The sequence below is a fragment of the Buteo buteo genome, chromosome 1 (assembly GCF_964188355.1).
Source record: "Buteo buteo chromosome 1, bButBut1.hap1.1, whole genome shotgun sequence".
In the NCBI taxonomy this organism is placed as follows: domain Eukaryota; kingdom Metazoa; phylum Chordata; class Aves; order Accipitriformes; family Accipitridae; genus Buteo; species Buteo buteo.
Genome location: NC_134171.1, coordinates 55554987 through 55579598, shown reverse-complemented (window position 1 = coordinate 55579598; position 24612 = coordinate 55554987). Strand labels below are relative to the sequence as shown.

The 24612-nt window shown below is 46.1% G+C and overlaps 1 protein-coding gene and 1 long non-coding RNA gene across 46 annotated transcripts in view; one reads left to right on the top strand and one right to left on the bottom strand.

Annotated features, from left to right (window-relative positions):
* Nucleotides 1–24612, top strand: part of LOC142032347 (alcohol dehydrogenase 1-like) — a 330614-nt gene that overhangs the window by 235404 nt on the left and 70598 nt on the right. For 39 of the 45 annotated variants that reach the window (XM_075031193.1, XM_075031006.1, XM_075031212.1 and 36 more), the window contains 5 exons: nt 10508–10640; nt 20656–20957; nt 21091–21143; nt 21512–21630; nt 21988–22150. The gene's annotated coding sequence lies outside the window, so the exon portion shown is untranslated. Of the gene's footprint in view, nt 1–10507; nt 10641–19182; nt 19321–19346; nt 19568–20655; nt 20958–21090; nt 21144–21440; nt 21631–21987; nt 22151–24612 lie in introns of those variants that run through there. The other 6 variants (XM_075031128.1, XM_075031292.1, XM_075031300.1 and 3 more) reach the window with 6 other exon arrangements.
* LOC142032689 (uncharacterized) lies at nt 16846–19170 on the bottom strand. The gene is made up of 2 exons (XR_012650950.1): nt 18768–19170; nt 16846–18045 (listed from the first exon to the last, which is right to left on the bottom strand). It is a non-coding gene; the product is annotated as an uncharacterized LOC142032689 (long non-coding RNA).

Genomic DNA, 24612 nt, shown 5'->3' with positions numbered 1-24612 from the left:
CCTATGTCTGACGGGGCCAACGCCAGCCAGCTCCAAGATGGACCCCCTGCTGGCCAAGGCTGAGCCCATTAGTGACAGTGGTAGCGCCTCTGGGAGAAGAGATTTAAGAAGGGGAAAGGAAAAAGCAACCTGCGCGACACCAGTCGCAGCCGGGAAAGAGAATATGTGAGAGAAACGACCCTGCAGATGCCCAGGTCAGTGAAGAAGGAGGGGGAGGTCGTGCTCCAGGTGACAGAGCGGAGATTCCTCTGCAGCCCGTGGGGAAGACCATGGTGAGGCAGGTTGTCGCCCTGCAGCCCATGGAGGTCCACGGTGGAGCAGATATCCACCTGCAGCCCGTGGAGGACCCCACGCCGGAGCAGGTGGATGCCCGAAGGAGGCTGTGACCCCGTGGGAAGCCTGCGCTGGAGTAGGCTCCTGGCAGGACCTGTGGCCCCATGGGGCGAGAAGCCCACGCTGGAGCAGGTTTTCTGGCAGGACTTGTGACCCGGCGGGGGACCCATGCTGGAGCAATCTGTTCCAGAAGGACTGCACCCCACGGGAAGGCTTCCTATTGGAGAAGTTTGTGGGGGACTGTCTCCCATGGGAGGGACCCCACGGTGGAGCAGGGGAAGGCTGTGAGAAGTCCTGCCCCTGAGGAGGAAGGGGCAGCAGAGACCACGTGTGATGAACTGACCCCAACCCCCATTCCCTGTCTCCCTGTGCTGCTGGAGGGGGGAGGAGGTAGAGAATTCAGAAGTGAAGCTGTGCCCGGGAAGAAGGGAGGGGTGGGGGAAGGTGTTTTAAGGTTTGGTTTTATTTCTCATTATCGTACTCTGATTTTGATTGGTAATGAATGAAATTAATTTTCCCCAAGTTGAGTCTGTTTTGCCTGTGACAGTAATTGCTGAGTGATCTCCCTGTCCTTATCTCGACCCACAAGCCTTTTGCTATATTTTCTCTCCCCTGTCCAGCTGGTGGGGGGGAGCGATAGAGCGGCTTTGGTGGGCACCTGGTGTCCAGCCGGGGTCAACCCACCACAACTAGGATGGGTGAAGTGCCCCTGAGGAAGCTTTATTTTCAGACATCTAGCAAATACAGTAACAGATGCTTTGGGAAGGGAAATGACTGCGAAGATGCGATTGTAACTGTCCTTGCAAACTATCAGTCACCCTTCTGGCTCTAACATGTTTGCTCAGTAACCTATCAGCTTCATGAAGGAAATGCAACCGTGCTGTTGCAAGACTATGTTAACGTGGTTGCGTTAATTTTGGTTCTGTTTGGCAGTGAGCCTCTGAGGCATAATTAAGTTTTTCAGGCTCAGCTAATGCAGCATGATGCTGAGAGACAGCTGATAAGAAACACTAAGGACAGAGATTTATATGGAATTAAGGCAATCTGAGTATGGCCCAAAAGCTTTTGGTCAAGTATCTGCCCCATTCACTAAGTCATTACCACAACTCGGTCAGCGTGTAGTCACTCAACCCTGCTGTTTGGTTTCCAGTTCACTTGGTTTCCGGTTTAGTTTCCAGCTGACTTTGTAATGTTTACACCTAAGACACAAGGGAAGTTTCAAAGCACTGCCAGCTCCTCTCTTGCTTGAAGCTCTGCTCCCATTTGCCATGGCCTGCAGGCTCATACTCTTGCACAGCTGTATAGGAATTACATATCTGCTAAACTGATACCCATTAAATCGTTTTGTAGAAGTGAGTTTCTGCATCTGTGGTCTGAGTTGGCAAGTGGACCTGTGTCACGACCATTCTGGGTGACCAGCCTTCTGCTGGCCATTCACAAATACTCCGTTCATTGATTTGCGGCTACAGGTTACTTCAAGCCCCCCAGCCTGCTTCATCTGGTGCTCTAGCATGGCTAGGCATGTGCAGCAGTGAGTGAGCACCAAGGGAAAGCAGAGCTGAGATTGTCCCCCAGGTCTTAGCATAGCCCTCTCCTGCAGTGGGAAATGGGAATGGAGGTGGTAGTTGTTACTGCAGTAGACGTGATTTGAAGTGAAGGCAGGGGCTCTTGGAAAGAGTATACTGAGCTCTGCTCTGAGCTAAGCTCCTCTTTCCTTAACGCTGTGCTAACAGGATTTTTCTCCTTGCCCATCAAACAGCCAGATGTTTTGAATGAGCCTGTCTGCACTGAATAATCTTGCTCTGGAAAATAAATGGAAGTAGGGTCGATTTATCACCTTTCTTTGGTTTTGTGAGAAGAGATTGACAGAGATATGTTTAAAACAGATAAACCCCGATTCTCCTCCTTTCACAGTTCACTCACGAGGCCTGAAAAAGGGCCAGATGTGTTTCTGTCATTGTTGGCCTCTGTTTTGGTGGCTTGAGGTTTGCATGGTGGTTTTAATGTTTGTTTGGTGTCATCCTGTCCCATTCGTGTCCCATGTTCCCCCTCCTCCCCCCATTGGATACTACGGTTTGTGATTCTTCTCTGCTAACGATGAGAACTATGGAAGCAAATTTTAGCTTGCTGTGAGGCAGACATCTGCAGTTAGTCTGCAGGCCAGATTTTGAAAATCCAGGGTCTTTTTTCTTCCAGTGCCTAGGGCTTGATGTGCATCTCTGCAGATAATGTGTGTGTGCCCCTCTTCTTACCCCAGTATGTCTGTGACTGTAGAGTCAAGTCTGCACACAAGAGCTCTTTGTGCAGGCCTGGCTGAGTCACACAAAACAATGAATCCGGTGCCCAAAAGTGTTGCCTCTGTCCTTTTTTTCATTTAGCGCACTTCTCATGTACCTCTGCAGCATGGTTTGGTTGAATTGCTTGAGGACTAAATATAATGAGCATAAAATTATTTTAACAGGGAGTCTGAACAGATATCTTTATAACATAACTGCTAAGAATACATATTTCTGTATGTGATAGTGACTGGGAGATGCTTAAGTGGCTCTGAATGGGGGGGGGGGGGCTCCACTGGAAAGGGGGATATCTGTTGTTTGGGGTGGCTGTGGCACAGGTCAGACTTCTGATGAGAGTGTGAAGGCAGGATGGTCTCTTCTTTCCATAGCACTTTCTCAGTTGGAGTTCTTCCCTGGGAGCAGCCTGTCTGCTTGTCCTGGACCTCTGTTCCTCAGCCTTGAAAGCAAATGACATTCTTTCTCCCTTTCTGGAAAACATTTTGAAAAAAGGAAGCTGTATATTATCAGGATAGGCTTAGGATTATGTTAGACTGGTTTGGCTTTGTTCCATAAGCAGACGAGAAGCACATCCACTCATTAGCAAAGAAGCCTCCTTGGACACCACTTCGAAAAGGAGAGGGTTGCTTTGGAGGTTTCTTCTTTTTCCTTCTCATTCTTACGTAAGATTACTCTTCACCCACTCCTCCAGTAGAGTTACAAACAATAGTAAATGCTGGTAGCACTAGAACTGGCATGAATGGCCTTATTAAAATGATAACGTACTATGGGACTGACCTTTGTTGCCTCTGTGTGCTTCAGAAGGGACACAAAGAGGTGACAGTGGTGTTTCTTGGGAGTGCCAGTATTGTGTTTTTCTAACTGGGATCTTTCTTTTTCTATCTTCTTGTTTAGTCTGTTCAAAGCCTTCTAAAGGCGTCTGGAACATTCTTGTGACCATGAGCTACTTTCAGGCCCGATAACTAAGTTCCATACAACTGAACCCTACATCTCCCCCTTTTTTATTTTTTTTTGTTTCAATTAACACAGCCTTACTTGATCTATCAATTAATTTTTAAACACATTGCAACATACAAGGATGGACCATCTTGTACATTCTTGAGCGGTCTTGCTCCGCAAACTCAGCCCAGCAATCAGTGGCTGTCAGCTTTATGTGGGCGTCCCCGCGGAGGCAACGATGGCCTTGCCGTACACCAGCCCGATGCTCTTTGGAAAATCCTGGAACATTCTTGTGACCATGAGCTACTTTCAGGCCCGATAACTAAGTTCCATGTAATTGAACCCTACAGACTAGCGTCCTAGACACATGTGTCTTAACATTTATAATTTCCATTACTTACTCTGTTTCACTTTTCGACTGGCCCCTGATTCTTTAGCCGAAGACCTGAGTGAAAAAAAGAGAACGTCTAACTTTACAACTGGTATAAACTGTGCACTGCAATATATGGGAGGTTTTTCTCAAAGGGGTTTCAAGTGCTCCTAAAATTTTGTGATGTTCCTGTAATAACTCAATTTGTATCCAAAAGTGTGGGGTTGTTTGTAGCGAGGAGCACTTTTGATGAAGGCTGTGCATGACAAACTTCAGTCACAAAGTTGCATTTTTCATGGGAGGAGAAAACAGAAATTTCTGGTTTTGAGGTTTGGCTTATCCCTAATCCTAGCAACCTCACATCAGATTTTACCTGGACTGATTCATTTCCCCTCCTGGAACCTTCTGAAGAGTAGGGAGAGGCTTTAGCGGACTCTGGCTACTCATGTTCTCTGCTGTACCTTCGTTAGAATTCAGCACAGCTTTGTCAGTCATCTCTGAATGTATCAGACTGGACGCAAAGTCTTTCTCTGAAAAGTGAAGGTAGAAATGTTATTAAAGTTCCCACTCGCTGATCTGGATGTTTAGGGGGGAATTCAGGAGTTCCCTTACCTCATTTTCAAAGGGCTTAAGGACATCAGAGAGACATGTTACGTTTGCTTTCTGCCTCCCCCCAGCCCACAGCAGCCCAGAGCTCCACTGGGAGAGCACGTTTTTCCACCCTGCACCAAACCTGAGTGCGCTGAGGTCTGAGTGACTAATTTCTGTGTACTGTCGCCTTGCTGCTTAGCACAGCCACAACTGGGCCAAGCACGCTTCGCTGTATCCTAGTCCTTCCACCTCAGCAAGTTTGGCTTTGTTCCATAAGCAGATGAGAAGCACATCCACTCATTAGCAAAGAAGCCTCCTTGGACACCACTTCGAAAAGGAGAGGGTTGCTTTGGAGGTTTCTTCTTTTTCCTTCTCATTCTTACGTAAGATTACTCTTCACCCACTCCTCCAGTAGAGTTACAAACAATAGTAAATGCTGGTAGCACTAGAACTGGCATGAATGGCCTTATTAAAATGATAACATACTATGGGACTGACTTTTTGCGCAGTTGATTGAGGTGTTGAAAGTGTTGGCTGATGAGGTGGGTGCCCGCGGAACGATTAGGAGGGGCCCCACGGGCGAATGCATCTAATGGGTGCTGGGCCGGGGAGGGATGGGCTCTCTCAAAGAAGTATTAAGTCCCCCAAATTGGGGAGAGATTCGGGAGCTGTTGCTCCCGTCGGTGCTCGCAGGTGAGCGCGGAGTTGCTGAACGATTGCAAAGTTGGGGAAAAGTGGGGGGGGGGGGAGTGGTTGCGGCAGGACGGAAGGCTGCGGAGTGCTGGTCTGCGGAGCGAGCCGCGGATGAAGCGCCGCCTCAGGAGCAGCGGGAGGCAGTGCCCCGGGGACAGGGAGTCACACTCAGACGGAGTGGGCGGCCGAGGAGCGGGGCTCACAGAGCGGGCCATCTCTGACCAAGGGCGTGGGCACGGAGGGTGCGGCAGAGATGGAGGGTTTTCCTGTAGGGACGGCACCAGCGGGGACGGATGTGCCCCCTCTGCAGTGTCCATGGGGGGTTGCGGCGGCTGGTTCGGGGGGATTCGGGGAGTGCCTCCTGGACTGGGTTCCAGGCAGGGATGTTAAGGGAGATTTATACTGTCAGGTGAAGGAATGGGAGGAAAGAACACCCTCGGAGGGGGAAATCAGGAAGCTGCGAGGGTTAAAAACTGTGGTAGAGGGGGAACCACCCCCTGGCGAGGGAAATCAGGCACCTTTGCGGGGAGAGCAGGCTGAGTTTTTGCCTGCCGAGCCTATGCAGGCTGAGTTTTTGCCTGCTGAGCCTGTGCAGGCTGCGCCTTTGCCTGCTGGGCCTTTGCCTGTTGAGCCTGTGGTGGCTGAGCCATTGCCTGCGGCGCAATAGCCTCTGCAGACGAGAGGGAGAGGCATTGGAGGGGAGTAAAAAAAGAAAGAAAAAAAAAAAAGGCGTTTCACTGGAAAGTCCTTGAGAACTTAAAGAATGCTGTGAGTCAGTGCGGAATCCACTTATTGATAAAGCCAGTAATTGTATGTAGAACTTCCTTTAGGTAAAAAGTGTGTTAAGCATACTTTGATTAAACATAGCATGAGCGAGGGTATGCCTGTATACAAACACCTGAAGGGCTACTGAAATGGGTTCCTAGTCGTATGATTCGTCCTGCCTTAACCTCGTAGTGTTTGAGTTTTCTTACAGATTGCTGTCATCCTGTCCTGGCTTGTGACACCTTGGGTATCCAGATGACATCCTTCTCAGAGTCCATCAATACGTGCCGTTATGGGATCCGACTGTCGGAGCTCGCAGCCAGGAATCTAGGTGCCTCAGACATCAAGCCTTAACATCAGCGCACCAATGATAAACCTTATAGAGTAATAGAAGTAATTCTTTCCAAGCCTTAACTTTCAATCTACCTCTTGTGTGAATTTCTGTAAAGGAGCTCTTTGCTCTGCAGGGTAAATGGGACATTTACGGGTGTTTAAGATAGAGTGTTTTAAATTAGTTGTAGAGATATGTTTATACTCATAGTACTTTATATAGTTATTTCTTTGTGTGGAATTGTTCATAACAATAGAAGACAACTCGTCATAGGGAGGGGAGAGATGTAGGGTTCGGCGTTCGGAAGATCTCGCGATGTCACGGAAAGTTAGAGGGTTAGTCGCAGCCTTGTGATGTACCTGTAACCCCGCCTCCCCTTGTTAGTATAAAAGGAATTAACTGCGCAATAAAAGGCGGAAGTTGGCGCTCACACTGTGTGTGTTATCTGTCTCTTTCCCTGGTCCGGGCCGACCAGTGATCTAAGCATGGCACCTTGATATGTAGCGAATGCTACAGATTCATCAGCTACCAATACCAATCCTGATGAAATATCTACTTATTCTAACTGTCCCCAAAAAACTCAGCAGAGATTTTTTTTCCCCTTCATGATCCTTCTATGCCTTCTGCAGTATAAATCTGGCTGTGTACCAGCAATTTGCCTTCAGCTGCTGCCAGAAAGATGTCTTTGTGCAAACCTACAGGGTCAGCTTCTTGAAACAAAAGCCAATCCCTAGAATCCCTGTTTTGTCTGCTGATGCAAATGGCAAACTGATTTTGACTGTATTCCTTTCAGGTATAGGCAGAGTAATCACAGCTAGATCTAGCATCCAGCAGAGCAGCATGGTGTTTTTAGAGCACCAGGTTACTCTTATTAAATGCTGCATTGTGCAATATGTTGCTCCTGGAAAGGTACAAGAATTATTTAAATGAGAGTGAAATAGAGAAAAAAATTGTGACAACCTGTCTCTGGCACTTACGGTACACTCGTGAGCACAGAAGGAAAGAGGAAGAAATTATTTTAGCTTGAGGGAAATTATTTTAGCTTAAAAGAAATCCCAGACAGGTGTCTTGGCAAAATAGTTCTAGTTGTACCTTGTAAAGAATTTAATGCTGCTAACCTTTACGTTACCAACCTGATTATTCATTGCTGAGGACAGGTAAAGATGCTTAGTGGATTGAAATCAAGGTAATGGCTTTTTTGGATGAAATGCTTCTCTTAGAAACAGGAAACAGGAGCAGTGGGTACTTTTGGAACAAAATCACGTTATGCTCGCATTTCTCTTTGTGCTTGCCAGGGCAGTTGTCCAGGCTATCTGTGTGGTCCCTCAACAACTCTTACCTGGCATGTGACAGACCATCCTAGGATGGGGAACATTCCTGGAGAAGTAGTACTTTTCCCTTGAGCGGCTAGACTGAGAGTAACATCGGTCGTAGTTCCACATGTTGTGGTTGAACTGAGAAAAAGGACCACTCGCTGGATAAGGAATTGGCTGGATGGTCACCTGTCGGGGGATGCAACGAGCCTACGGAATTCCTGACAGTTCGAGAACAGCGCGACCTTGAGCAGCTTGTGGTATATCCTTGAGAGTCTGGAAAGATCCGAGAAGACCAGTACAAAAACAAGATAGTGATAACAAGAACCGTCCTAACGAACTCACCAATCATGAATTGTCAGTTACTAACCAAACCAATCATATACTAACACATACTCAAAAGAAGGGTATAAAAAGGTGTGTTAGAACAATAAAGTAGCCATTTTGCATGATCTATTACTTGTCGTGTCCGTCTCTACCGCGACAGTCACCCTCAAAGAGTTGTTGTCAATGTCTCAATGGCCAAGTGGAGACCAGTGATGAGTGGCATTCCTCAGGGGTCGGTATTGGGATCAGCACTGTTTAACATCTTTGTTGCCAACATGGACGGTGGGATTGAGTGCACCCTCAGCAAGTTTGCGAACAACACCAACCTGTGTGGTGCGGTCGGCAAGCTGGAGGGAAGGAATGCTATCCAGAGGGATCTTGACAGGCTTGAGAGGTGGGCCTTTGCGAACCTCATGAAGTTCAATAAGGCCAAGTGCAAGGTCCTGCACATGGGTTGGGGCGATCTCAGGCACAAATACAGGCTGGGCAGAGAATGGATTGAGAGCAGCCCTGCGGAGAAGCGCTTGGGGATGTTGGCTGATGAGAAGCTCAACATAACCCAGCAATGTGTGTTTGCTGCATCAAAAGAAGCATGACCAGCAGGTTGAGGGAGGTGATTCTCCCCCTCTACTCCACTCTTGTGAGACCCCACCTGGAGTACTTGTGTTCAGCTCTGGGGCCCCCAACATATGAAGGACATGGACCTGTTGGAGTGAGTCCAGAGGATGGCCACAAAGATGATCAGAAGGCTGGAGCACCTCTCCTATGAAGACAGGCTGAGAGAGTTGGGGTTGTTCAGCCCGGAGAAGAGAAGGCTCAAGGGAGACCTTCCAGCAGCCTTCCAGTACCTAAAGGGGGCCTACAGAAAAGCTGGAGAGGGACTTTTTACAAGGCCATGTAGTGATAGGATGAGGGGTAATGGCTTTAAACTGAAAGAGTGGAGATTTAGATTAGATGTTGGGAAAAAATTCTTTACTGTGAGGGTGGTGAGGCACTGGAACAGGTTGCCCAGAGAAGGTGTAGATGCCCCCTCCCTGGAAGCGTTCAAGGCCAGGTTGGATGGGGCTTTGAGCAGCCTGGTCTAGTGGAAGGTGTCCCTGCCCATGGCAGGGGGGTTGGATCTAGAAGATCTTTAAGGTCCCTTCCAACCCAAACCATTCTGTGATTCATTCTAAGATTCAAATAGAAGAAATTCACCTGTAAAGGCTGCCGATTGTAAGAGCCTGGATGGGCTGAGGATGGAATAAGCATTTGTCAGTTATCTGCTGGGGTCAGGAGGCAGCATATTTTAAGGAATATGTGGAGAGAAGAGGGTTGGGAAAGGACAGGACATCTTTTTTAAGTAGCTGTTAATGTTTTGCAAGGTTACATTTTTATTCCATAACTACATCTGACTAGGGGAAAAACTCAAGTGAACTGACAGATTTTGCAGTGTGCATAGAAGGTCAAGAGACGTGAGAAGGCTTGCCCAACTGAAACCAAAAAGTATAAATTCCATAGTTGAAGGTCCTGTCTTAAGGTCATCCTATGCCCTAACAAACCAACTGGGGCAAGGTCGGTGTTTGTCACCTGTGAATCATCACATTTCAGTGCACGAGGAGGCAGGGTGGAAGCTACAGTTCGTCCAAATGGTTTGTAGCTTACTGCAAGCTCAGCCTTTTTTTTTTTTTTTTTTTCAAATTTAAAATACCTGTATCTCCTGATACCAAAAGTAAAAATACACATCTTCTGATTTTGGTTGTAGTGGATTGATTGAATAATGAAATAATGAAGATGGCTATTTTGTGTAACATCCTGATTGCACTTGTATTTCTCAGCCAACTTTTATAACTTAAAAAAAATAATAATTAATTGGGAGACTAGCTTTTCCAAAGCCCTATAAATATTTTTACCATAAAATATCCTCTCCATATGCTTAAGATTAAATGCTTACTCAAAATAATGTATAAAGTAACTTGGAGGAGCAGAAGTTACATTCTTTATTCTGGGCCTTCTGTTTTTCTACATAATCCTGCTTACGTTTTTGTGTTGGCTCTCTATAAAGGACTAACTATATCTAACTGAAGTTTTTTAAAATTAAGTTCATGTGGGAGGGTTCTCTAATAAATTGTTTAGTGGGTTTTCTGTGGTAATCTAAACGGTCTTGTGAAACATACTTCTAGAATCTCACTAGTTATTTAGCAGCCTCAGAGTATTATATACAGTAATTGCTGGTACAATATGTTTTGGGGATTTTAGGTGTGTTACTTTACCAAAATAGCAACTTACGACATTGTTAATATTTAAATCAGTAGAATTAAATGCAGCGATACCATGAACAACTGGATGTTTGACAGAACAATGTTACCAGCCAGCGCTGTCATTTTTGTATTGTAGGTAAAACCGCACACAAAATGTTGATTATCATTGCAGTATTCAAAAATACTTGAAGGCTTCCTGTTTCCTTACAAAGGATGTGTACAACAGTTATTTAGAGTAGTCTTCTATCTGACTGTGCTAATGGGTTCTTGAGAGAAAATGAAACTTAGGTCATTTATTGCTTTTTCACTAGTTCTCCGTCTGTACCCGGAAAGTGTGTAAGTGATGTAATGGACAGAAAGGTCTAACTACCTGAGAAACAGCGCAGTAGAGGTCCTCCTCGGCAGGATGCTAAGTCGGCAGTACCTTTTTGCCTGCTGCAGCAGGTAAGATTCACCCTGTAGCAAGGATTCACGTCTTTCCTTGGGTAGGGGTCTTCAGCTGAGCGAGCAGCAGCCTGGCTTGTCTGCTCTGCTGAGCAGCTGTGACAGGCGCAGGGCTGGTGATCCGGGGAGGTTCTAGAACCGATTCTGTTGACAATTCTGAACTGTGCGCCACCGTGGCAGCAGCACAGCCGCATCTTTTGCCTGACGTTAGCAGAGGGAAGAGCTTGTGTACCTCCACTTCATCCTTTATGTTTTTAGCACTCTTCCTCTTTAACATGAGGATATTCATGACCAGAAATAACCGATTTCTGTAGAGAATTAGTATTTGCGTGTGGACACAGAAAAAAAGGCTGTGCACAGGACTATAAAATCACCTGGCCTTGGGGTTTTGTGTTCAAGAAAATTCATGCTTTTGGACAAGATTTTAGGGATGATTTTTTCTAGAGTACAAGTGCAGTGCTACATAGTTTCAACAGGTGAAATTGTCATCATCAAGTAGGGTTAATGGGGTTAAGTGAGTAAGCGTAAAAATGTATTTTCAGGCATTGACCAGTAAGGATCTTAAATGTAGTCATGCGATTGCAGTTTGAATCTAGTAACAGAAAGAAAATCTAGAAATCTAAATTGCAATGTGGCCACCGCTTATTGCCAGAGATTTCTCCAATGGTGCTTTGTCCACAAAACCCAGATTCCTGCTACACTGAAGTTGCAACTCCAGTACACTTTTCAGGTCGCCTTAGAAACCCTCCAAGTTTACAAGCGTTATTATGTAGACTCAGACACTCAGTCACAGGATATTTTGTGTGTCTGGGTTTCACAGGCTCCTATTTCCTTACCACTGCTCATATTCCAGAAAGCACAGCTGTGGGAGATGACTTTTCCCTCCCTGTGATGGTGGACCAGAATCAGTGCTTTTGGTCGCACAGGGGGGCCATAGCAGTCCATTAGCTTGTGGTCTCCAGGTGCATCTATTTCAGGACATTGTACCTGTGAGTGACTGCTACTCATTTAATTTTTTGTTGGTTTTGTAGGTTTTGCAAGCCATCTTGGGAACAAAGAGGAGGGTAAAAACTTTGGCTCTGCGGTCATCAATAAATTACATTTAAGTTGCTCGTCATGATTTTAAGGTCTTTTGCAGAAAAATGGGGCACACTTTCTTTTTGTACTCGGCAGAAGTGGGAATACGTGGCATTGTCCACAAGAAGTTGGAGAAAAGCAATAAATGGAAGAAGTGTGGGGAGGTTTTTTTACACTTGGGGGGAAAAAGAGGAGCGTGACTGGTGTGACTCTGTCATTACAACGAACGTTTGGATAACTTACAGGCTAAGATGCTGTGGAATCTTGTCAAGAAGAGAAGGCAGCTGATAGCAGAAGCTCTAAGAAAGGGTCCATGCAGCTGCTAGCTTCTGATCCTGTGTATTGGGTCTGGCTGAGATGGAGTTAATACTCCCCACAGCAGCCCTCATAGCACTGTGCTCTGCATCAGTAGCTAGAAAGGTGTTGATAGCACACCAGTGTTTTGGCTGCTGCTGAGCAGTGCTGGCACAGCATCAAGGCTGTCTCTCCAACATTTTTGCCCTCCCTTCAATGGCAGGCTGGGGCAGGGCAAGATCTTGGGAGGGGACATAACCAGGACAGCTGACCTAAACTCACCAAACAGATATTCCATACCATATGGCATCAGCTCAGATGTAAAAGCTAAGTAAAGGGAGACGGAAGTGGGGGGCATTTTGTCTTCCGGAGCAACCACTACACGTACGGAAGCCCTGCTTCCCGAGAAGCGGCTAGACATCGCCTGCTGATGGGAAGTAGAGAATAACATCATTTGTTTTTCCTTTTGCTTTCGCGCGCGCGACCTTTGCTATCACTTTATTAAACTGTCCTTATCTTGACCCACGAGCCTTTTGTTATATTTTTCTCCCCCCTGTCCAGCTGAGGAGGGGGAGTGATAGAGCGGCTTTGGTGGGCACCTGGCATCCAACCAGGGTCAACCCACCACATCCTGCAACCCAAAATGGCCTGTTACCATTTGCTTTGTTGTAAGGCCCAGGTAGAGAAGAGGCTGTTGTCGTGGAGGCACCGAGGTAACATGAAGCACGGGCTGATTTTGAGTTGTCACACGTGGGGACACAAAGTGTCAGGACCTGTGGGGCATGTGTTAAGATGTATATTTTGTTCCTGAAAACACTTTTATCAGTTCTTTTTAAATAAAGCCAGCAAGGTTGGCATGAAATTGTGGATCTACCTCCTCATGAATCCTCTGTGTCTATGGATGGGGGAAGAGCACAAGAGAGCCAGAGTTAACAGAAAATACCTGCATCTTTGCTACATGTAAGAAACAGCGGGCCATTGTTGCAAGGAAGGATTCAAGAAATTCAAAGAATGTGGAAGGGACTGCAAGGTAGAAGTCTTTCATACTGCTGTTCAGTTAATTTTCAAGTAGCTATGACAACAAAATGGCTTCCTGGGGACCATGACTGTCTGCCTACAGAACAGAGTGCAAGCTGCAAACCTTGTTTTTCCAGTATACTTCATTTTTTATAATCGCTTGGGATTTACAAGTAGTCGCTATAAAAGCAACCTAAGCAAATAGCCAGCCGGACTCATTAAAAGGGAGCTGCCATTAAGATCTCACATAGTGCAGTATTGTCTTTATCCAAATACAGCAAATGGAAGTGAGGTTCTGGAACAGCACTTCCCTGAGATGCAGTACAAGGAGCTTAACTTTATTTGGTAAATTGATGAAAGGGATCATTTGGGAAAACTTTTGGTTTTTACAAAGCAGAGGGATAGATTCATTGACTGGGAAATACAATCTAATTCTGTGACTAGGATGCCTAGGGAGAGGTACTACTGCTGATGCTGCAAGACAACTTCATAATGTGTTCAACGTTAAAGAGATGATGACATATCTAAAAGGAGAAAGGGAGAATTGATCGACTCAGGTGAAGAGCAGTAGTGTTAGTTGCCAAAGTTATGTGTTCTGTGATGTTTGGATACCGTATGGTTCCCTTATTCAGCTCAGCCTGTTGATTTCAGTGGGAGGTGAAAGGATGAAATATTATTAAGGAATCGGAATCTGCCAGTAATTCTGGCCCTTCGCCTTTTCACGCTTTCCCCAGAGCTGACCCATATTTCCTCCACTATAGTGCTATAGAAATACTAAGATTATTTTTAAATTTTAAAAGGAATAGCTCTTTGGGACACGTATTTTGTTGCTGTGTGAAAAACATTTTCCAGATGTTAATTGAGGTTGACATTGGAAAAAAAAGGTTGAATTCATGCCTGGGTCCACCAGTTTAGACATAATGAAGGATCTTAAGTTACTCTTGAAACTTATTCTTATCTATATCTTCACATCAGTTATCTATACCATCTTTACCTTGGACGGCCTCCAGGAGTCTGGGCTCAACGTGAAGTCCTATTTTCAAAAGCCTAAGTCTTGCGGAAAGCAAGAAAGATTTGGCCCTTAAGCTGGGTGGATACATAGGGAAAACTCAGAACTAGATTTGGGGATTTGCATGCACAGAATATCAAATCCAAGGATTTATGCAATGCCTATCTGTATAAGAAAACAGCTATGATGTTCTGTAGAAGTGTAAAACTGAGCTGGAGAATTAAGTTTTAAAGGTACATTAGATCTTGCACCCAGCTAGAACTCAGAAGTCGAGAAAGATGGGCCAGATAGAGCAGAGCATTACAGATTTCTTTCAGCTTTGGATCAAACAGCAGCTGAAATCTTGAAATAAAAGGCTGGCTGAAAATGCTTTGGGAGTTCTTGATAAAAGTCTTGGTGAAAGGTAATTGAAAGAAGTCTGGATTGGTGGGTGATTCCAGCAATTTCCTTTGGTTTCAAAATTTGTTAATGTTTCTTAAAGCAGTGGTTCTCGGGAGGGGCTCTCTTTGCGTCCGTGGGAAGGTGCTTCTGAAAGACCTCTAGTCAAAGCTGGAGAGACACAATATCTGTTCCAAATGGCATCCAACTTTCTGATTAAAAAAAATAGATGATAGAGTAAGCAGCACCAGCTACAGTCCTGGTAGCAGTCCTGTGCAATTTCCTATGCAGTTCAGAGGATTACGACCTACATAAAGATCTACAGTAAAGTAAAACCATGAACCACTTTGTTGTCCCCATTCCTACAATTCCCAACTCCAGCTCTATAGTGATAGAGAAAGAAGCGTTCAGGATCATATCATGGAGATACAAAGATAACTTTCTCAGTGCCAGATGTTCTTCAGGCAAAAGAAATACCATCTCTGTTTTCAGTTGCATTTGTGGCAGTTTCTAGCTAAAATCAGTTTGCGAGCAGAACAGCCTGGGACAATAAATAGCAACTGTGAGTAAACAATGACAAAACAGACAGAAATGGTAGATAAAAGCCTCTGATCTTTCTATGTTCGAATATCTCCAGGCTGCGAGGGGAGGGGCTGCTGTAACATTTGAAGATCTGGATCCTTTCCTGAACTGCCAGTTGGGAGACATTGCAAGGCAGTTATTATCAGTGCTTACTATCAATTGGGAACCTGCTTCCTCATGACTGAATTCCATGATTCTATCACTCCTTTCAGGAGTGGATTTAGTATGTTCAGTAATGCCAGATATGATTATTTAACAAGTAGGAACATTTATTCAGTGGTTAAGTGCCCCTCTTGGTTCTGATTTCAGGCTAAAATCAGGCAGTAAATTGCTTTGCTTCTCTAAGCTTTTTCTTTCCACCTATTTATTTTACTGGTACCTGACAACCATAATTGTCCTCCAGCTCCCCTTGTACAGTGGCGCGCACAGAAAAGGTGAGGTGGGACTGAAAAGGAAAGCCAGCAAAGCTCTACAGGCAGCACATACTGCTGGCTTTGGAGATCACTAAATGTACTTTCTTTTTTTTTTTTTTTTTTTTGCATTTTGGATTTACATATTGTATGCAAGTTGTAGCACTGGTCGGCACTCTGGTGTTCTAGCTTGTGGCATGTTATTTAAGAAAGCACATTTATTCCTTGTTTGCAATCTACAGGCCTGGCTGTCTTATTCTCAAGATTTTCAAGAAGGACACCCTTGCATATTTCAGGCATGGCCCACTAAAGCATTGCACTGGAAGCAGAGATTAATCACTGTACTGTTTTGTGATAGGAAAAGACAAGAAATTAGTTTCTGGTAACACAAATAAATACTCACCTGCAGCGCTCTCAGGCATTTCTTAAAGAAAAATCCTTCTTTGAATCCTAGCTTCAGCTGCACCAAGTTAACAAAACTGTAGAAAAATAGGCAGGGAAGTTCTCTGCTTCACCCTGCTGTCCCCAGGGAAGATCAGCTCTGGCACGCTTGCCTAACCAGGTCTTACAGACCTCCAAGATGATGGTGCCACACCATCTCCAAGCAATCTACCTTTTTTGCTATCCATGCCCAGAGGAAGTTTTCTTCTGCAGTGTAACTTGAATCTTCCTTTTTTCAGTGTAAGTCAATTTTTTCCCTGGCCACCATGGAGATGGAGAACAGAACATGAAAAAGAAAAGCTGCACGGAAGCTCTAGAAGAATATGATCACTGTGTTTCACCATCAGACATCATTGCTCTGCTTATGAAAGCTCTGATTTTCATTGCTGAGCTTTGAAAAGTTGTGGATACTGCCAGAACTATTACTCAGCAATCCTGAGCAGCTGCTGAACAGCAGAACACATCCAGAGATCTTTACACCTGTCTAATAAAACATTAGAAAGGCAATAAAGAAAGTATGGCTTGATGAACCTGAGAAGAAAGTCTCAGAAGCAGGAAATATGAAGGGGATATGGCAGAAAGTCAAACCTTCTGGATGAAATAGGCAAACTTGACTTTAGTGGCATGCAACAGGCAGCTCACAGCAAGGTGCCATAAGTAAGCCTGTTGTCTCGTTCCCTTCCCACTGAGACTCGGCCCCCCTGGTTGTGGGTGGGCCGTGACAGATCTACCAGATTCCTGAAGTCAGGGACCCCAGCAGCGTTCATCTGCATCTGTGCTGTGGCAATTTCCCAAACACTGTACTACTGCAGGTTAGTGTACTAGCCCCCTGCTTGTCCTTTTCCTGGATTCAGGTCAATCTATCTTTAATTTGGTTTCCACGTAGACTCGGGTCCCGTGTCATATGTGCTCATTGACCCTATGTTTGCTTATGGAGCAACTGTGTTTGATTCTAGCCTTTGCAGGAGGGCATCTGAATTATCGGAGTGGAAAAGAGCCTCTCTGAATAATCCCATCTTAGGGGCTTTCAGTCAAGAAGTTGGCCACTGATGGTGGTTTTTTGCAGTACAAGCTGGCGTGCTGCACAGGGCTGTAGCTGGCCAAGGGGATCCACACTGACCAGTTATTCCAAAAAGCCACATCAGCACCTCAGCTCAGGGCAGTCTTGAGGCACTTTGACTGCCAGCTGCAGCTGGGAGACTGGCTGTGCCCACTCTTTGTGCCCCAGAGCCAAGGAACTCAAAAAGAAAATAGCCTGAAGTGCAGCCTAGGACTGTTGGGCTTGCCTTTGAAATATTGTTACCTACTGACATCTGTCCCTTTCCTGAAACTGCTTAATAACCTGAACCTTCCTGTTGGCAGCTTCAAGAAAGATCAGGTATCAGCTATTTAAATGCATAGTTAGCTGAAAATCAATAGATGGATGACGATGTAAGCATGTATTGGTTTATGGGTACTGTCACGCTGCTGATGCACACTTTGCAGTGATGTGGATGGCTGTAACAACACATTTGGAGGTTAGTCTGTTTTGAATCATTACGGTGGTACCTCAGTGCGAGCGCTGTCACAGAACTTCTAGAGGAAGATTCTCCTCTGCACTGGGTGGCTTGTGTGAATTAACAATGCATTTACCTATTTGTAAAATAGATCTTGAAGATGGCATTCCTAAAATCCTTAGAGCTTGAGGATAAGGTCAGATAAGTTTGAAGAGTTCCAGCATTTCTTTGACTTAAACAAAACTTTTTACTGCTCAGGATATGTCATAGATCCAGCATGCAGCTCATTAGGTAATCACACTGAAGATCATAGGTTCACCGTGCTGCTGTTGGTTGTTGGTTCATATTATTGGAAAATATCCGTTTACTGTGCAGGGGGATTTTAAAATAAGCTTTGAGTTAGCACACATTCTTCTTGTGATAAGTTACTCTGGAAGGTAGAGATGAACTTCAGTATGACTTCCAAATCTAAGGCTGACTAAAATTTGGCCCATCTTTGAAATGTATAGCTTAATTGTCTCTCTTCCAAGAAGGTAGCTCTGTTAGCTGGAACAACAGCGTCTGCTACTGACACTCCTAAAGCCAGTATATAATAAAACCGTTGATTCATACTCATTCCCTTTTGTTCCTTTTTTACTTCAAGTAGTGCAAGATGTGCTTTGTTATTCTCGTTTTTCACTTGGCTGTGATTTTTCAGAGACCTAAAAGGAAGATAAAAGGCATTATTTAAAAAGGGGGTGTTCATACTTGATTCAGTACTCTCCTTAGATATTATTTTCCTCTTCAGATTTTTTTAATACTTGCTCTAAACCCATAAACTTTCATAACTGGTGTCTGGCTAATTTGCAGCAGCTTCCACCTTTGGCTTTTGTTCTTGAGCTTACTAAAATCAATGAGGCATCGTCCCCTGAGCAATTTACTTATTTTCTGGGTGTTCTGGGAATGTATTGGTGTTTATTTCTGCAAGTCTTTGTTTACCTCCTCACAAAACTGGATGTCATCATCCCGTGCTTGCTTAATGCAGCTCCATTGCCCTGTCATGCACGTTTGTATAACCTTCAGATATGGTGCCTAAGCTGTTTGAACAGGTTTCATGTGACCTGCCCTGCATGCTAGCTCTGGATCTTACCTGCTGCTCCATTTTATCTCTGCACTTCATACTAATGAGCACCTGCAGCGTTTCATGTCCCTGATCCTTTGGACATCTGCCGTGGTTTAACCCCAGCCAGCAGCTAAGCCCCACACAGCCACTCGCTCACTCCCCCCCCCCCCCCCCCCAGTGGGATGGGTGAGAAAATTAGAAGAGTAGAAGTGAGGAAACTCATGGGTTGAGATAAAGACAGATTAATAAGTAAAGCAAAAGCCTGCAAGGGCAGGCTCTAAAGGCCCCTAAAGCCTGGCCACGGCACCCACGTCCACTCACCCTGCCGTGGGCCGGTGGCCGCCACTGGCAGCCGACCTCGGCTTGTCAGCCGCTGTTGTAAGGGATGATGCAAAACCGAGAAACCCTCCCAAACTGCGACTGATCCTCGAGTGCTTTTGTTACGGTGGTTGTTTGTTCCTTTCCTATTTGACTGGCAGCTGTTCCAGCTGACGCCAGAGCTGACTGAGAACAGAGCGATCAGCGCAAACGGGCGAGGCCAGCTCCCCCCCTGCCTGCGCAACCGGCCGGGACGGGTCCCGACACGGCTACCGGACGCTCCGCGGGCAGGAGAGGGGAAACTCGCCGAAACTCGCGCTCACTCGCTATCTGCGTGGCGTGGCGCGGCGCGGCGCGGCGCTTCCCCTCAGCGCCGGGGCGCTGTCCGTTAGCGCCACGTGACCGCCGCCCGTTGCTCGCCGGGATCTGAAGTCGTGGCGGGCGGGGAGGGGAGGGGAGGCGCGCGTGGCGGAGCCGTTGCTCCTCCCCCTCCTCCCATCACCCGCCCCTTCCCCACCCCTCCTCCCCCCGGCGCTGCGCGTGGGGCGGCTCGCGGGTACGTTACAGCCCCCCCTTCCCTCCCCCGCCGCGTCCGTTACCCCTTGGTGTGGGAGGGGGTGGGGCGGGACGGGAGCTGGGGTTCGGGCTCGGCTTTCCTCTGAGGGAAGGCGGGGAAAATGGCGGCCTGGGGAGCGTGACACCCCCTCCCCACTCCCGGCTGTCGCTGCCGCCTGTGGCGGGCGGGTCGCGGCCCTTCCCCGGGCCCTTGTGGGCGGAGGTGGCCGGTCCTGTGGACTTATGAGGTACTTCGGCGCGTGAGCAAAAATAACGCGTGTGTTTCTATATATATAATGTGTGTATACATAGATACGTGTCTGTATATAGATGTATGTGTGTATATGGGTGTATATATACGTACACAGATGTACGTATAGAGCTCGGTATCCGCGGGGCGTGCACGCTGTGGCGGCTGCAGACGCACCTGTGCCGCGCCAGGCCGTGCCGTTTGGCACCCACAACCATCTCGGCTCCCTGGGCCTTAAGGTCGTAACACCCCCAGGGAGGGAAACTGGGGCGTGTTAGCTGAAACACGTCTGGTTTTCTGGCGTTTCGTGTGGTTTTCCAGCTCTTCTGTTACTGAAGAAGCCAGGGGATTGTTTTTTCTGCATGTTGGCTCTGTCAGCGCAGCCTTCTCCAGTGAAGTAGTTATCTGTAGAAAACTACGCGGCTGTTGAGCACAGGGGAGCTGCTACTATTAAAAAATAATACTTGTTATTGAAAAGGAGAGGGTATAATTGTAACTGATTTGAATGCAGAACGTTTTGCTGAGTTAACAGTTCAGTCTGTTCATCCCCTTACTTGCTGTGTTTTGACCACTGACAGTGGCCAGCATCAGTGGTTGGCCAGTGTCTTTGGTTCTCAGAAGAAATAAAAATTAATTTTGAAGGTGTACAGCTTGTTCACCTTTTTTTTTCCCCCCAAATGGCTTTAGTTCTATCACAAGATAACCTCTTTGATTTTTTCTGTTTCTATGTTTGAAAATAGTTTGTGTACACATAATAGTACTGCTGATGGTTTTTCTTTTATGTTTAATCCAGTGTGATTCCCTGCTTTTATGCCGTTGTGTTTTCACAGAGTTTCTAATTGGAAACTGTTGAATAGCTGCAATGTAGCAGGCAGAGTTTTAGACGGGATCTGAATACAGATTATAATCTCTCTGGTATTTTACATGTTACTGTTTGCAGAGGCACTAACCTAGCTTTAAACAAGAAAAGGCCATCTCGTACTTATTATTTTTTCTTTATTCAGGTTTACAGTAGGTGTAGAGTAATATTTTTTCTAATTGCACTTCTTGTTAATAACACTCATACTACTGTTTTGTTTCTTACAGGATTGGTGAGGGAAGAGCTTGCTTTCAGTGAAATATTTATCAAGTGTTGAGGAACAAGTCAGGAAACCCAGCCAAAAGCGAATGTCATCAGAAACACCAAGAGAAAGTCCAGAGGTGCCAACAGAAAACACCATGTCTCCTGAAGTTCCTGATGTGGAAGGAAAGGTGAAGTCAAGTGACAGTCCGGTAGAGAGACAGGAGGCAGGCTCAGACAAGGAAGAATGCCTTGAGCCCATGTCCAAGAGGCAAAGGAAGAAGCTGTTGAAGCAGAAACAGTGGGAAGAACAGAAAGATCTACAGAGGTGTGGTTTGCAAAATAGCTTTTGCAGGATCATGTGTAGTATTGAGTGCTAATAATAATGATGTGTCAGCAGAATTTGCGTGTGGATTGCTTTAGCAAATCAAGGCAGTTGAACTAGTTTTCTCCCATGCCAGGTTTAAAGCAGTAGTCACAGGCTACTCCATCTGCATATGAAGAAGCTATAAAGGTAAGCATTCTCTCTTCATACTAGAAGTGTTCCTCAACTTGAAGAGGATGTCGGGAGGGATTCAAACTTGCATGTTTTTGGTTTGTCGGAGGGGAGAAGTAACATGTGGCTTTGTCCCTTTCTGAATGGGCTGCGTCCTCTTTCCCCAGTGCTGTCAGACTTGGTGAATCTTACAAAGTCAGTGACTAAAAAAAATTTCTTTTGACACATGAAATGCTCTGCTGTAAGTTATGTTGACTTACAACCTGTTAAAATAGTTTTGGAAGATGATGAGCTTCTGTTTTATTTTGTTGAGAGAAACCTTATCTGCAAATGGGCTGGTGGTGGTTTATCCTTGTCCTGCTGAATGCAAAGTGTTCCTCCCCCAGAGAGTGGCTGTTAAAGTTGCTGTCTCCGAAATTTGATCTCCCAACTGCCTGCTCCCGTCAGGGGACCAGAGGGAAGAAACAACTGTTTCAGAAGTCTTTTGAAAAACTTGAAACAGGAGGTAAATTGCCTTCCACATTCCGATTCCGATAGTGCAATTTTGGCAATCTTTTTGGTTGTTTCTGTTATGAGACCTGACTCGGAGCACCCGTAAATCCACGCAACTCCCACTATTGACTTCGTTGAATTTGTGTCAGATGTCTGTCTTTGTAGGTATATACAGAACTTCACAAAGATGGGGGGTGTGTTTCATGCTGGTATCAGCCTAGCACAAATGGAAGCAACAGGATAAGTTTAAACTACCACGGTCATGGGACAACCACCTTGATTGTAGAAGTATGCATTTGTGTGCATAACACGTGCCTCAGCAGATTTGGCAGCACTTTTTGAAGATGTATTTGTTTGTTTGTCTCTTTAGGCAGAAACGAAAAGAAAAACGCCAGAAGAGAAAACTTGAACGTCAGTCAAAATCGGACTCCAGTAGTGAAGTGAATGACAGAAAGCGTATGCGAAGGGAAGTTGTTCCTAGTACACTTCGCCTCATTGTGGACTGCAGCTTTGATGACCTGATGGTGCTAAAGGTAAAAGAAACTTACTCTTCACGTACAAATGTTGAAAGGTTCTCCAGTGACAGTGCTGATGCAACGTCAGAGCGCAAAAACTGGAGAGCAGCTTGTGGAGGACAGTTAGCATGTTTCAGATTGTGGTGACTCCCAGACCTGCTTAGGTCAGTTGCTGAATTTTTTAGGGTTTGGAATGTACATTTATATAAGCTTGCCAAAGATTTTTGTTTGCCTTCATGGAGATGCGGTAAGTTGGTTTGATTCCAAAAACAGGAATATAGAAACAGTTTGTGCCGTATGTTCACCATGAAGCTACGCACAGTTCTGCCTCAGAATGGTTTTGCTAGAGGGGCTGCAAATGCCCCATCAAGTTACTTTCTCTTTCAAAGTGGACCTAAGGCTCCCAGCCATGTTAGTAAGTATGTGTGGAAATAAGAATTTTGAGCATTAGGAGGATACCGAGCTTTTCCTCTCAGTCACACGAGAGGTAGTTGGTAGAGTTGGTAATAGTTGATGTTAACCTAATGCATTTTATTCTTTTTCTTAACTGCTTAATGAAATTGCTTTAAATGGTGGCACAGCTGCCTGAGCTCAGTTCTTTGATTTTTTTCTGAGAGCTCTGAAGACTTGCCCATATTTAGTTATCACGATAAAGTGCATAACTCATTTCTGTGTTCACTGCACAATGCAAAGATTTTACGTGTTTATTGAATAGGCCAGATCTGCAGTGACAGCATAACCTCTCTGAAGAAGGACAGAAATAAATACTTGCAGAGGAATGTTGGTTTGCAAGCTGAGCACTTCATGAAACATTTAGAAATACTTGACGTGGATGCATGACCATTTAAATTGGTGTACTATCCAAACCTTCTCAGTAACAGCAGACAGATCCTAAAGACAGCAGACTCCCAGCTGTTGGGGGTAGGGACAAGTGATAGTTCAGAAGATAGGGCATCTAATTTTATTAAAGGACATAGAAATGCAGCTGCCTTGCCAGAGTAGCCTGAAGAGTTTCTCCATCCCTGCTGCACCCTGACGTGACTGTAAGAATCTGCTTCAGCATCTCCTGCTAAAGAATCCAGGTCACTGATAAAGCAGGCAGGTAGGATCAAGGAAGGCGTCGGAGGACACATACACAGCTTAAGCTTAGGGTGAAAACGTGACTGGGCAGCATTTGTATTGGGGAATGGCAAAGTTCAGGATGGATTGACAGGTTACTACGTATCTGAGAGACTTCCCAACATAAAGGACTTTAATTCTGATCTTGAGATTCACACATTGAACATAACCTTGTTCTTCCTTTACTACTAGTGTATTGAGTTTGCATGGCAAGGTTTTGGTAGCGGGGTGGGCTACAGAGGTGGCTTCTGTGAGAAGCTGCTAGAAGCTTCCCCTATGTCTGACGGGGCCAACGCCAGCCAGCTCCAAGATGGACCCCCTGCTGGCCAAGGCTGAGCCCATTAGTGACAGTGGTAGCGCCTCTGGGAGAAGAGATTTAAGAAGGGGAAAGGAAAAAGCAACCTGCGCGACACCAGTCGCAGCCGGGAAAGAGAATATGTGAGAGAAACGACCCTGCAGATGCCCAGGTCAGTGAAGAAGGAGGGGGAGGTCGTGCTCCAGGTGACAGAGCGGAGATTCCTCTGCAGCCCGTGGGGAAGACCATGGTGAGGCAGGTTGTCGCCCTGCAGCCCATGGAGGTCCACGGTGGAGCAGATATCCACCTGCAGCCCGTGGAGGACCCCACGCCGGAGCAGGTGGATGCCCGAAGGAGGCTGTGACCCCGTGGGAAGCCTGCGCTGGAGTAGGCTCCTGGCAGGACCTGTGGCCCCATGGGGCGAGAAGCCCACGCTGGAGCAGGTTTTCTGGCAGGACTTGTGACCCGGCGGGGGACCCATGCTGGAGCAATCTGTTCCAGAAGGACTGCACCCCACGGGAAGGCTTCCTATTGGAGAAGTTTGTGGGGGACTGTCTCCCATGGGAGGGACCCCACGGTGGAGCAGGGGAAGGCTGTGAGAAGTCCTGCCCCTGAGGAGGAAGGGGCAGCAGAGACCACGTGTGATGAACTGACCCCAACCCCCATTCCCTGTCTCCCTGTGCTGCTGGAGGGGGGAGGAGGTAGAGAATTCAGAAGTGAAGCTGTGCCCGGGAAGAAGGGAGGGGTGGGGGAAGGTGTTTTAAGGTTTGGTTTTATTTCTCATTATCGTACTCTGATTTTGATTGGTAATGAATGAAATTAATTTTCCCCAAGTTGAGTCTGTTTTGCCTGTGACAGTAATTGCTGAGTGATCTCCCTGTCCTTATCTCGACCCACAAGCCTTTTGCTATATTTTCTCTCCCCTGTCCAGCTGGTGGGGGGGAGCGATAGAGCGGCTTTGGTGGGCACCTGGTGTCCAGCCGGGGTCAACCCACCACAACTAGGATGGGTGAAGTGCCCCTGAGGAAGCTTTATTTTCAGACATCTAGCAAATACAGTAACAGAT